A 14,682-nucleotide genomic window follows, 5' to 3' on the forward strand; every position below is an offset into this window, starting at 1 on the left:
TCCAATCCTGGATATCTACGGTACGAGGGCAATTTTTTAGGGGGTGTATAAGTTTTACGGGATGAGGATGCTTTGCGGTATCTGGTGTGGACATTTTTTTCACCTCATACTGTAATGGCGGTTATTTTTCAGTTTGGGGTCTTTTGTGGGATCTGCTAGAAATTGCTCTTAGGCATAATTTCATATATTTTTTTTGATGTACTCAGACCATTTGATACTTCCATTGTGATAATGAATGTTGGACCATGTGGTCTCTTCGTTTAATAAATTTGGATCGTAACACTTGTATGCCCTATTCATACTTATATATCCAGGTTACCTCTTGGGTAGTGGGATTGTCGTGATATTTGATTTGTAAAGAACGTGGCATGTGGCAGCGCGTGTATGATAATGCACCGCTAGGGTCCATATTAGGAATAGTACTGCATATGGGGCCTTACAGTATGTGCCTCGCATGCCCAACTCTATGGATATTGATCTAAGGGATGAAGACGACATTATGACACGCAAACTAGTCCGCTAAAACAAACAAATGAAGGTTCAGAGAAGGAACCTGCTGGCAGTACGGTCAAGAAGAAGTCTGACTTGTCGGCTAAGTCCTTTGAGAAGAAACCTGATGAGACACCGGACGATGCGACACCACCGCTCCCTCCATATTATGTCCCACCAAGAGAGGGGAATAAGCCAAGAAACATGGCATCACCAAAGAAGAATGTGAATAACAGTGCAATTCCATGACCGGTTGTCAATCAGGCGGAGCATCGCCAAGAGCAATGAAAACACTGTGTTGGAACTGCCGCGGGATTGGTGACCCGCGACAACGCATAAACTTCGCGATCTCGTGGGGTTGTGTGTACCATCAGTTGTTGTATAGTTGAAACTCAAATGTCGAAGAACCAAGTGGACAGTCTGGGGGGTTCTACAGGGTTTGATTCAAGTTTTGGTATTGCTAGTAGCGCTCGCAGCTGTGGACGCTTTATCTTTTGGAATAAGATCTAAACCTTGAATAATTTTTTCCTAAGTATCACATTGATGCCTAGATTTCTGAGTCGAGCAAGGAGTAATCGCAGCTATCTTGTTTATGTGGAGGCGCAAACAGAAATCTCCACCACAAAACTTGGGAAGCGATGAGGTTCCCCGGAGGGGAGAGCACCCTTCTTTGGGTTTCCATGGGCGACTTTGTTAAGATTCTACACAAGGAAGAGAAGTTCAGGCGAAATGAACGAGACGATGCACAAATGGAAGCTTACAGGGAGGCGGTACGATGCACAAATGGAAGCTTACAGGGAGGCGGTGGACATTTGTAAGCTTGCTGGCCTAGGGTATAAAGGTTCGGGTTGGATCTTGGATGTGGAGAAACATGTTGTGGGCGGCTTCTGGCGTGTTTGACTGGATCGTGCACTGGCACGACTTGCTAGTATTCTTTGTCCTGGTTTGCATCGCTAGAAACATATCATGCTGGGAGAGAGTGATCATTTCCCAATTATATGAATACCGAGGTGCAGGGATACGAGCAAAGCAACGATCCTTTCGATATGAGTGCATGTGGGAAAGGGAAGATAGCTTCATGGGTATTGTCAAGGAGGCATGGAAAACTGCACCTAGGGCTAGCTCAGTGTCCGAGCTGTCAGCAAAACTGAGTATTGTTGCAGGTGCAACGAGTCTGTGGGGCAGGAATACATTTGGTTCGGTCAGGCAAGATTATGTACAATTGTAGCTTGAGCATCTTCGTGCGCACCCCTTGTGGCTAGACCGAGTGAGGAAGATAAAGTTGTGGCGTCTAGAATCGTTGGGTTGTGCTACCGTGAAGAAGTTATGTGGAGATAAAGGGCACGCATCCAATGGCTGGTGAAAGGAGATAATTCCAAATTATTCCATAGGAAAGCAACTGCCCGTAAAGCCAAGAAAATAATTGTTTCTCTTGAGAGGGTTGATGGCACGACGTATGCGACCCAATCGAGTTGGAGACTATGGCTACGAGTTTATATGAAAACCTTTATACATATGACAACACTATAAGGATGGAGGAGGTATTATCTCACATCGCGACTAAGGTGGATGGTGCCCTGAATATGAACCTTAACGCTACATATGGTGATGAGGTAAAACTAGCTTTATGTCAAATGTTTCCAACTAAGCCCTAGGGCCAGATGGATTTCCCGCTCACTTTTTTCAATGACATTGGGATCTATGTGATGATTAGGTGACTGATAGGGTGCTACGAGTGCTCAATGGAGATGACTCTCCGAAGGAGATAAACAAAACGTTTCTTGTGTTAATTATCAAGATTGCTAGTCCAAAATTTTAGGAGAGTTTCGATTAATTAGTCTTTGTAACATGATCTTTCAAGATTGCTTCAAAGGTACTCGCAAATCGGCTCAAACTCATTCTCCCTGACGTCATTTCTGAAGAGCAGTTCACATTTGTACTGAGCCTTCTTATGACAGACAATTTTATATCTCCATGCAAATGTCTTTATCACATGAAGTTGAAGAAGGTGAAGAGCAATTGTTTATTTTCTTTTTGGAACACGGTATAGACATGGACGCTCATACATGCGCATATACACCCGCTGCTATGGACACACACGCACACCCTACCACTATGAGCACCTCCAAGAGACTGAGACAGCATCATCTTGAGATTGACGAAGTCGCCATAGATGCATTTGTAGTTATCCTCCCACTAAGTGCACGTAGCCGGAAGATCTAAAATAAATCTACTAAAATGCAAGCACCGGTGTCAAGTCTAGTCGAGGACTTAAACCCTCTAGAGATAGCACTGTCCGCCTAACAATCCAACCAAATGTTGGCTCCCAAGAGTAATTGTTTTGTGCTCTTATATTGGGCATGATGAAAGCTAATGACTGCCTACAGTGCCATATTTTAATGCGGTCATGCCCCAGTGCCTAGAGTGGCCATATTTTAATGTGTTCACGGATACAGTTATGAGGTGTCTCACTTTAGTTTCTTTTGCGGTTATGTTTAATAGAGGGAGATTGGGTGATTCAGGTCATCCAAGGGGGTATTAAGGTAGCTCCAAAGGCTCCTCCAAAGAGCCATCTTACTATTGTCGATGATAGCCTCATCGTCTTTAATGCAACACCGATCATGGCTACTACAAGAGTTAGCTCCTTGTTAAGGAAATAATGTGATGCCTATGAACAACAAATTAATAATGATAAGTTATCCATGTTCTTTACTACAGGTTGTTCGGAGGCTTTCCTCCAAGAGACTAAACATGTGGTGCAGGTCCCAAATGAGAAACTTCAAGAAAAATACTTGGGGCTTCCCTCATATGTTGGGAGAACAAAGGAGGATCATTAGGATGAATTTTTTTTATGTGGCCTCTCTAAATTATTCCAAGCTCCACTAAAAAATCCAAAAGGTCTTGGCAAAGTTTGACAAGGATTTGAATTTAAAAAGAAAAAAAGGCATGGAGGTGGTTTGAACTAGGGCTATGAGATAGAAGAGCTAAAAGTATTCAAGATATTATGGTAGCTCTCTTATGAGAAAAGAACACCAAGTGAAAAAATTGGAGTGAGTTGAAAGTTAAGGCCAAAAGAGAAGGCTCGGAAGAACCTAAAATTATTATTATTATTATTATTATTATTATTATTATTATTATTATTATTATTATTATTATTAAAGTTTTGCAATATTAAAAGTTGTTGTGATTAAACATGTTCATGTCAAGTTAATGCAATGCAAATGATTGTGGTGATGTTACGTCGATGCTAAAATTAAAATAACATGCAAAGTTGGTTAGGGTATTACTCTGGGCTATTGCAACCCTCTTCCTTCTACCCACGGTCTTGTGTAAAAGACTACTGATTCAGAATTCTAATGACATATGAACTTCAGATATTACACATATTCCTACTCAATTAGTTTTTTCTTTTGGGAAAAGTCAACTCCATATATTGTCATGTATTACATAGTGTAGAGCCTTACAAGAAACACCCTTACAATTTTTAAAAAATACATCCTTGGGGCTTCCAAAATCTTCTTCCACATGCATCCACCAACAACAACGTGAGCAAAGATTGTTGCCGCCTCTAGGCCTCCATCTCAGCAGAGCAAACTTATCGAAACCTAGTAGCTTGTAGAAGTAGCAGTTAGGATATCGTTGATGTAGACTAGAAGAGCCAACGGCCGCAATCTCCTAGAAGGAAAACATTGAATGGATCTTGTAGAACACCCCGATATGATCATGTGGATTCGAGGAACCCAAATCTCACACGCTCCCTAATGAGATCTAAGTTGGCCAACCTTCATCGGTCAAAATTGGAACTGAAGAACCAAGACACATACCGAAGACCAAGACACATCCACATTGTCTGCTCCATAGGACAACCCACCGACAAACCTGCAAAAGAAAAAGGCAGACCTGGAGAAATAGATCTAGAGATACTCTCATCCACAGCCTCCCGACGATAAGAAGAAGCACCACCTGAACGAGGGCAGGACAGAAAGACATTATTTCACGGCGACGGTGATGTCAGCGTCTCAACGGAAGACACATCCTAAATTTATTCCTAACCCTACCACCATCAGATTAAGGCCATGCAGTCCCCGGCCCTCTTGTCGCCGGAGTGACAAAGGGAGAGGAGGCCCGCGGTCTCATCGGGGAGAAGAGTGGACGGGCCATCATCTCTGTTGCTAGGTCACTGGAGCAGGTGGTGGGAAGAAACAATTTGTCTATTTCCTCCCTTCGTTGGGCGTTGTGGAAGTGTGGATCCTGATGCGGAGCATCCTATGGACATCACCATATCAAGAGTCCATTTGACAAGTGACATGTGCCACATCTACTTCATGCATACAAAGGTGAATCATCTCCTTTACACGTGTCCACTTGTACCCTTCGAGGATGGTATACTACTTGACCCCTCTCTCGTGTGCATACTTAGGTGTGAGCGGAGCTACACATTCATCATGGAGGAGTCCAAGCACAAGAGAACAATTACACCATCCAAGACGGAAGCCTGGAAGCGGAGAAGGAAGCGCCAAGAGGAAGGCAGCAGCTCCCAGGCGACCCCGTGCGCACGGGCCCCTCCGACCCCGTGCCCACGGGCCTCCCAGGCTAGCGGTCCTGAAGACCCCGTGCGCACGGGCGTGTACCGTGCCCACGGGACCCCCGTGTCCACGGGCCTCACGGACCCCGTGCGCACGGGCCCTTGCGTCCGGTCCCTGGATACCCCGTGCGCACGGGCTCCACTTACCCCGTGCACACGGGGGACCCTGTGTGATGTTGCGGGCTTTGCCCATGTTTTACCATTTCGCCCCCACTTATCCCTCTCTTTGCCTAGGACTATATATACTCCTTCATCTCCTCCATTTAGACTTAGCTAAGATTAGATCTAAACACTAGAGCTTAGCTCATGTACCTCCCCTTGTGGGATTCCACTCCATCGGAGTTCAAGACCTCCATTGGAGAAGATCCCTAGTGGATGAAGACCCCCTTGAGGGAAGGATCTATCTAGATCATCAAGCCCTCATCTCCTTCATAGGATTTGGGATGAACTCTACCATGTATCTTATTTCCCTTCGTTGTTCATGTACCTTGTGGATCTTATGTGTTTGATTGTCTAGTGGATGTGTGATTTGACTTGTTCTTGAGTGTTCCTCTTGTTTTCCCTCTTTTGTTCATCTTGTTCTTGGGGATTCCCCCTCCAATTCGTGAAAGATCTCTCCATAGGGTTCCACCCTGCACCATCTTGGTATCAGATCCATGGTTTCTCATGAAATTGGAGCCCCCCTCTTAGTTTTCTAGCCTAATTTTGCTTGTTCTTGCCCAATTTCGAAAATCCCCACAAAAAGAGCCATACCAATTTTTTTGTGATTTGAAGTTTTTGTGAGTTTTTGTTGATTTTGATCCGTGGATCTGATGTATAGCAAGTAGATCTACCCCCTCTTGCGTCCCCATACCCCAATTTTTCTTTCCCCCATCAAATTTGACAAGAAATACTTGTGCATAGGAAACATTCTTGTTGCATACATATAGGTTGGTGCCAAGTAGTGAATCGTGCCCAAGTGTGCAATCAAGCTAGTGCTCTCCTAGTGTTTGTGCAACACGAGCTTCGTCTTCTTTAGGCAACTTTGTATTGCTCATCCCTATAGTTGCACAAGCCCCATTATCCCACCGTGTGTGTTTCTTTATTGCCCTCCTCTATATTTGTGATCACTTGCTTTGCATTTTGAGTCCTTTGAATTTATTTCAACATTTACAATATCTTGGACTTCAATTTGCATGAAATTTGTGCCACTTGTCCTAACCAAGCCACTCGATAAGCTTTACTTTGTAGGTGTGAGTGAACAAGTCCGGTACCAATTCCACTATTCTTTCATTTCACATTCAGTGATACAAGATACATCCTCAACTTTGGGAAAAGGTAGCTTGGTATTGTTTTATCTCATTTCCTACTCACCTTTGCTCGAGTCTTGTGATGGATAGGCAAAGCACATCATCTCCAGTCTACAACAACGACGACGAGTTCGATGCTATGAAGAACTTCATCGACGCCAAGATGGACAAGCGCATGGAGGAGCTCAAGGCCCTCATCAAGAACCGCAAGCGATCTTCCTCATCTTCGAGAAGACGCTCAAGTGCAAAGACTCCCGAGCTACCATCTCCGGCAAGTACACACAAGCATCGACATCGACATGACCATGAAGAGCGAGCTTCAGGACACGTGTTGGCTGCTCTGCCAACCCCGTGCACACGGGCCCTCGACCCCCGTGCCCACGGGACCTCGTGCACACGGCCTCCTGTACCCCCGTGCACACGGGCTATACAGAGTCGCGACATCAACTACAAGGTTGCAGCTTCTTCAACACCTTTGGCATCTTCGCCAAGTGACTTCAAGGCATCTTCGCCTTCGGACGTACGACATCTTCGCCAACAAGCACCCCAAGACTACGTTCAAGAGAAGCTCCCCAAGCTCAAGTCCGTGACTTCCACGAGCTACTACGACCTCGACATTGACCATGCGATTCCTTTCTATGGGACTCAAGAACCCGAGGAGTGCCTCGAGTGGGAGCGTTTGATGGACGACTACCTCAAGCTACATCAAGTCCCTTCCGAAGATCAAGTGAAGTGTGCCACAAGAAACTTCCACGACTACGCCTCAACATGGTGGCTTCACACACCTTCGGAGTACTACGACATGAAGGCCAAGGCTTCTCCACCCCAAGCAAACTTCGCGGCGACCAAGCTCTACGACAAGCATGAGGCTAGTACCACCACGATGTCCAAGCCCGACAAGCTCCAAGATGATGCTCCCAAGTGCGACTTCACCGCCATCCCTCTTTGTGGCATTGATGATGCCGAGTCTACCTTGACTCTTTTTCAAGATGGTGCGGCGACAAGTACGACTACGGAGACCTTCAAGGACCAAGCTTTGGAGGCAAGCGACAAGGTGGCGAGCAAGGATGATGCTTCCATCTTAGGAGGCGAGAGTGATGATGTGCCATCTTAGGCCTTCATCCACGGCGACGACGACGAGATGGTTGAGCATGGGATTTTCCCTTCGACCACGGCGACGTCCGATGACTTGAGTGACTTTTGCCACCATATTGAGAGTGAGAGTGACTTCACCACTAGCCCCATACATGATGAGCTGCCCCAATTCCCATGTGAGGAGAGCCACCACCACCACCACTTGAGTGATTTGAGTGACTCCACCATATGCGACATTGAGTGCACCTACCTTGAGGGAGTGAGTGAGCCAACACCACAAAGAGAGAGTGAGATAGTTGATGAGGCATATGAGGCCATTTCGGTTTCTAACAACTTAACATCTACCTCTATTGTGTCTTCTCATTTGGTGCCAGGTCCCATATATGATGACGCACCGATCCTCGACTTCGTCCTCCCTTTGGACATGACGATGGCCATGATGGAATATGATGCACCCCCCACATGGTTCCATCAGGATGAAGATGACCTCGATTTGGTCTTTCCCACCTCACCAACACCACTTGACTGGAATGATAAAGGTAACATAGGTGAAGGTGATGCTCTTATCCCACTAGTGGACGTTCTTGACATTGATTGCTTGCATGATGTTGATCCACCTAGTACCATGCTTCATTCTAGTATGATTTCCCCATGCGATGATTTGCCCATTTATGATGAGTTTGACGATTGCCATGAGGAGTCTAGTAGTTGTGATACCATGTTACATAGGATTTCTTGTCTTAATTCTCTTGGTCACATCATGTTTGATCATCCGCTTGACTTGTCATATGCTATGCATGAGATCTCCCGTATGTCATATTTTCAATCTCATTGTAGTGACTATGCATATGCCATTAAAATAAACCCAATTTGCACATATGGCATAGATGACAAGCCCATGGTTATTGGCATTTGTTTTTCTTGTGATGATATTGATATACTCCCTTTGCATCAATTATCTAATATGACATGCCATGACCACCTAGCTTCGAACATGCATTGGTTGCCATGTTGTCCATTTTCTCCATATTATGCTTTCGATATTGCTCATGAGGAGACCCCCATAGTTTCCTCATACCATTAGGAGATTTTGATCCATCCTATGATTTGCATGATTTCCATGATTGTGTGCATATGCTCCCCATGAATAAACATGCTTTTGATGTGCCATATACTTGTTTGCTCAATTTGTGTCCCCATCGTGTCATACATAACAACTATTCTTTCATGATGGATGACATGTTCATATACCATGCCTCAAATTTCTTTGAGCATTGCTTATCTTGTGCTAACTCACACGTGCACATACACATCATGATGGATGATATGTACATTTACCACACACACAATTTCTTTCGTTTGTGTCTCTTTTGTGTAGATACCCATGAATACTTGTCAACCTCGCAATCCCACGAGTTGACAAAACGAGCTCTAGAGAGCAACGATGATTTGGGATCCCATGGATTATCTTTCCCACCGCTCTCTTCGCGCAAAGACTTAGCGCATTTCTTCTACATGGCCCTCACTTGGCTATGGGTTGTTGTCCATTACATATTATATGCCCATCTTGCCATGTTCACTTTGCATGATATGCTTATTCCTATGCCTTTGCCATGCATTTGTGACCCATGCTTTGCATTACACATGATGATTGATTCTCATACTTGTATGTGTATTTGCAAGCTTGGTGGAGATATTGCTTGTTATTTCCATATTCCATCTATGACCCATTCCTATGATGATACTATGATCTTGCTTTGTGTTCGTGCTTGCGATATGTCATGTGCATTGCCTATATCCACTATTTGCTCACATGAAATGATTGCCATGATTTACTCTAGTGTGTTGCATCTTCGCTCCACTAGTTTGCACGACTTGATTGATGTACTTGCTTATGTTGCATCACCAATGACTCATACTTGCTCATTTCATGCGGTTGATGACAACCATCTACATGCTTTGCACATGATTGTTATTGCGCATACGCTCTTTGTTTTGTTGTGTGCATGTGTAGGATACTTGGACTTCGTGTCGACTTCCACTTCATATGAGTTGACAATTCGAGCTCTTGAGAGCGAGCCTCATACATTCGACCATGACTCGCTTCTACACCACATTTCCTACCACTTCGACATTGTGAAGAACGCACAAGGACATGCTTTCGAGGTGATATCCTTCTATCTCGAGAACACCCAAACCATGAGCATGCATATTGTGGATCATACTTCATGTGTTGCTTGCTCCATGACACCTTGCACACATGCTAGCGATCTTGCTTCGACCTATCATTACCACATTGCCATGCCACATGATATATATGCCTTGTGTGTTGCATCTAGTTCTTCACATATGCCATGTCCCTTTGCTTATCACATGCTTGACTTGATTACCTCACACATGTTGAACAATTGCTCTTTCCATTGTGTTGAGTGCCACGATATCTTCACTACACCCTATGCACGTTATGCTTGGATTGTCTTGCACTTGCCCCATGTGTTTAGACATTTCACTATATTTGGTGCCTACCATAGACCGTTCATTGAGCACTTTATGCATGCTTGCTATGACCTTGAGGTAGATGCTTGTTCACTTATCACATATATTTGCATCTTGACCTCCCATTTACATGCTTGTTCCCATGATGTACTTGATTGTGCTCAATTTATATGCTCAAATTCCATGACACACTTCTTTGTCAAACCATATGTTATGCTTGATGACAACACTTGTTGGGTGAATCACCTCTTGAATGCTTGGTTTTGCTCTTACGACAACCACATTTGTTTTTCCAAGTGCTTGTTATCTTTGCTCCTTTTGAAGGAATTACAAGACGGTGCGACATTGGAGAGTGCCCATTTGGAACTACAAGATGACGAATGCTTGGTGATCGTCCACTTCTACACGACGCCATCATCTCTTTCCCATGGTGATTTGGATTTCGATCCGAGGTCGGATCTTTCCCAAGGGGGAGGGGATGATGCGGAGCATCCTATGGACATCACCATGTCAAGAGTCCATTTGACAAGTGACACGTGTCACATCTACTTCATGCATACAAAGGTGAATCATCTCCTTTACACGTGTCCACTTGTACCCTTCGAGGATGGTATACTACTTGACCCCTCTCTCGTGTGCATACTTAGGTGTGAGCGGAGCTACACATTCATCATGGAGGAGTCCAAGCGCAAGAGAACAACTACACCATCCAAGACGGAAGCCTGGAAGCGAAGAAGGAAGTGCCAAGAGGAAGGCAGCAGCTCCCAGGCGACCCCGTGCGCACGGGCCCCTCCGACCCCGTGCCCACGGGCCTCCCTGGCTGGCGGTCCTGAAGACCCCGTGCGCACGGGCGTGTACCGTGCCCACAGGACCCCCGTGTCCACGGGCCTCACGGACCCCGTGCGCACGGGCCCTTGCGTCCGGTCCCTGGATACCCCGTGCGCACGGGCTCCACTTACCCCGTGCACATGGGGCCCCCTGTGTGATGCTGCGGGCTTTGCTCATGTTTTACCATTTCGCCCCCACTTATCCCTCTCTTTGCCTAGGACTATATATACTCCTTCATCTCCTCCATTTAGACTTAGCTAAGATTAGATCTAAACACTAGAGCTTAGCTCATGTACCTCCCCTTGTGGGATTCCACTCCATTGGAGTTCAAGACCTCCATTGGAGAAGATCCCTAGTGGATGAAGACCCCCTTGAGGGAAGGATCTATCTAGATCATCAAGCCCTCATCTCCTTCATAGGATTTGGGATGAACTCTACCATGTATCTTATTTCCCTTTGTTGTTCATGTACCTTGTGGATCTTATGTGTTTGATTGTCTAGTGGATGTGTGATTTGACTTGTTCTTGAGTGTTACTCTTGTTTTCCCTCTTTTGTTCATCTTGTTCTTGGGGATTCCCCCTCCAATTCGTGAAAGATCTCTCCATAAGGTTCCACCCTACACCAGATCCTGACGACCAAATTTCATAGAAGCATAACTCCTGACAAGCCTCGCCATTGGTGTTCCTGCCATGATGCGAAGTTGCACTTACTGACGCAACACAAAGTTTATCGCTTACAGATTGGCGCAAAAGCGAGTGTTGGGTACTAAAGGTACATGCCCTAGCTCGGTTAAAGCTAGATCCGATGCGCTTTATGCGTTCAAGCTAGCCAACAACCCAAGCTTGTTTAGGGCTCGAGCTCAAGTGCTTATAGCATCTCCAACAAGTTGGTAAATTCGTTCGCTTCCCAAACAACTGAAAAGATTTAAAACAGCACTCCAACAGATTTAATTTATGATTTGCCATACCTATTTTTAAGGAGATCATAGCTTAAGTTTGTACCACCTCGGAGGACTAAGTTTCTGCCACCTCGAATAACTTCATTTTTGGTGGTGCTCCTCGGGTGCCGAGCCGAGACTTTTAGGGTGGAGGACCGGGGGAATTCATTTTTTGTGGTGCTCCTCGAGTGTCGGGCTGGGACTTTCAGGGTGAAAACCTAAGGTCTGGCTTTCATTTGTTGTGCCTGGCAATCGCCTCATTGAAGGAATTGTTTTGAAAGCTTAGACTTCTCCAGGATGAAAACCTAAGTTATTGGATCAGACAACGACGGCGCTTGTACACTTTTACGTTCTTGGAGCCGTTGCTTTTGGAGACCTTTTATGTTTCCCAAGTGTTGTATTTGGTGGTGGTCTGTGTGCGGCTGCTGAGAGGAGTCGATCACTGTGGCGGGACCTTTGTTTTTTCCTTTTTTTTATTTTTTTTCTTTGGCTGTGTGCATCCTGGATGTCTTTGAGACATCTTGTAGATGCAGAGTCTAGGTGTAATTGGTATCTTCACGATATTAATATACTCCCTTTTAAAAAAAATCGTACCACCAAACCAAATACGGGTTTGCTACCATTTTCTCACTCCGACCTTCTTTCGCACCGCAGCACTATAAGGCCAAGGCCAACGTGCGACCACATTTGGTCCATTCTTGTCTGTTTGGGTCGAAACGAACACAAATCGTGGCCCAACACGGCGACCCAAATGGACGGACGTCCAATTTTTGTCCGTCCGCGACCAATTTTCGGCCCAAATTTGGGCAAGGTTAGCGCCAGCATGGATGCACGCGGGTGTTCCCTTGACCTCCAGCTGGCCCGCCAGTCAGTGACACATATGTGATTCCCTCTCCTCCTCGAGGCCCCGGCACCCTCGCCGCCATAGCACCGCCCATTTTTTGGCCCCTCCTTCTGCCCAAGCCTGCCGCACGCATCCACACATTCCCCCACCTGCCCGTCGCTTTGGAGGAGTTCTTGCCAACGTTTGTGGCCTCTTCATGCCACCGTCGGTGCTAGAGAAACCACGATCGCCGGCACCACTAATCGTCCCCAACACCGTCCGCCTCGCGCTGCAAGGCCGTCGTCCGCCCTCGTCTCCACTTCTACAGGTCTGTTGCCCTGCTGCATGTACGGGTGCTCTTCATTGGCTGCGTCTCTACCACGACCGCAAGGTGTTCGACACTTTGCTTGCAAGGCACCATGGATAGTGGGATGAGTATTTTTTTTCAACAACTTCATTTGTTCACCAGATGATTCATCATCGGACGATGAAGAGCTTGTGGTTGTTGCATTGGTCGTCAATGACCACATTGTTAGGCAGCAGCCGAAGTTCAGGGGGTCAATCCCAAGCCATGCTCTGGCGTTGAACCGCAATAGAGAGAGCAGTCATTGCCTGCCTTTTGTCGATTACTTTGAGAGCAACCCCCTCTTCAAACCCTATCTTTTTCGGCGCCGCCTCCTGATGACGAGGAACGTGTTCAATCATATTCGGGCGGGAATGGTAGCATATGATGATTACTTCCGAGTGCAAGGAGGATGCCCTTGGTAAGGTTCGTTTCTCCTCTTATCAAAAATGCACTGCAGCTATTCATATGCTTGCATGCGGAATTCACGGTGATCTTGTGGATGAGTACATCTGCATGAGTGAGTCCACATGGCTCGCATCAATGTACAAGTTCTACAAGGCCGCAGTGGCAGTGTTTGGCCATGAGTACCTGAGAGATACAAATGTTGCAAATACAGCCCGGTTGTTGGTGATCAATGCAGATAGAGCTTTCCAGGAATGCTTGGCAACATAGATTGTATTCAATGAAAGTGGAAGAACTGTCCATTTGCTTGGCAGGGGCATATGAAACATTACACTGTCATGTTAGAATAATGGCTTCACAAGATCTTTGGACATGGCACTCTTTTTTGGCATGGTTGGTTCTCACAATGACATCAACGCCCTTCAACATTTTCCAGTGTTCGCAAGGCTTGCAGAAGGCCACTGCCTAGAGGTCAACTTTGAGATCAATGGTCGTACAACAAGTGATACTACCTGGTTGATGGTATTTATCCTCAGTGGTTAACTCTTGCAAACACAATATTCAATCCGGAAGGAGAGAAGAAACAAATATTTACCCAGTCACAAGAGTGTTAGAAAGGATGTGGAGCATGCTTTTGGTGTGCTTCAATCTTAATGGGCTGTCGTTCAACACCCTGCACTGACATGGAGCACCGCCTAGCTTCGGGAGGTGATGACTGCTTATGTAATCATGCACAACATGATCGTAGAGAATGAGCGTGATGACATCATAGACAACAAGGAATTCCAATTTTAGAGTGAAAATGTTGTTCCTGAGCACCAAGAACCGACAACATTTGAACAGTCCATTCAATTTCATCATGAAATGCATGATTGACAAACTCATATGCAACTTCAAAATGACTTGGTTGAGCACATTGAAATCACATTGGCAACCAGTGGATGCATCAATTCATTTTCTTCAATGTATTCGTGACAATTTAAATTTAATTGTAAACTTTGTGTTTTTATGATACTATGTGATTTATTTGGTTGTAAACAATGTTCTTTTTAGTTAAAAAAATCTACATTTGTTCGCCGTCCGGTCAGATCAAATGCGTCGGCCGCACTGGCAACACATTCACATAAGAAGCCAGACGTCGCCTCTTTGCATGACCCAAACAGATCAAATGCGTCGGCCGCACTGGCAACACATTCACATAAGAAGCCAGACGTCGCCTCTTTGCATGACCCAAACGGACAAAATTCAGAGTTGGCCTAACCTTCGTGATGCCACCACATCCTCTCCTGCTTTGCCTTTTTTAGTCTTCTCCTGCTTTGCTTTTTTCTTTTGAGGGATTTCTCTTGCTTTGCTTTGCTCTCTCGCGCCCGCGCAGGTAACCCCGGCCTCCCT

General features: G+C 45.6%; 1 protein-coding gene across 1 annotated transcript in view; it reads right to left on the reverse strand.

The window, feature by feature from the left end:
• Nucleotides 1-13,473: 13,473 nt before the first annotated feature.
• The window catches only part of LOC119308228 (trithorax group protein osa-like), a 13,731-nt gene continuing 12,522 nt past the window's right edge, over nt 13,474-14,682 (reverse strand). The window contains exons 10-11 of the transcript XR_005149937.1: nt 13,886-14,005; nt 13,474-13,802 (exon numbers count right to left, since the gene is read on the reverse strand). The gene's annotated coding sequence lies outside the window, so the exon portion shown is untranslated. The remainder of the gene's footprint in view (nt 13,803-13,885; nt 14,006-14,682) is intronic.

Source organism: Triticum dicoccoides, chromosome 5B, assembly GCF_002162155.2.
Source record: "Triticum dicoccoides isolate Atlit2015 ecotype Zavitan chromosome 5B, WEW_v2.0, whole genome shotgun sequence".
NCBI lineage: Eukaryota > Viridiplantae > Streptophyta > Magnoliopsida > Poales > Poaceae > Triticum > Triticum dicoccoides.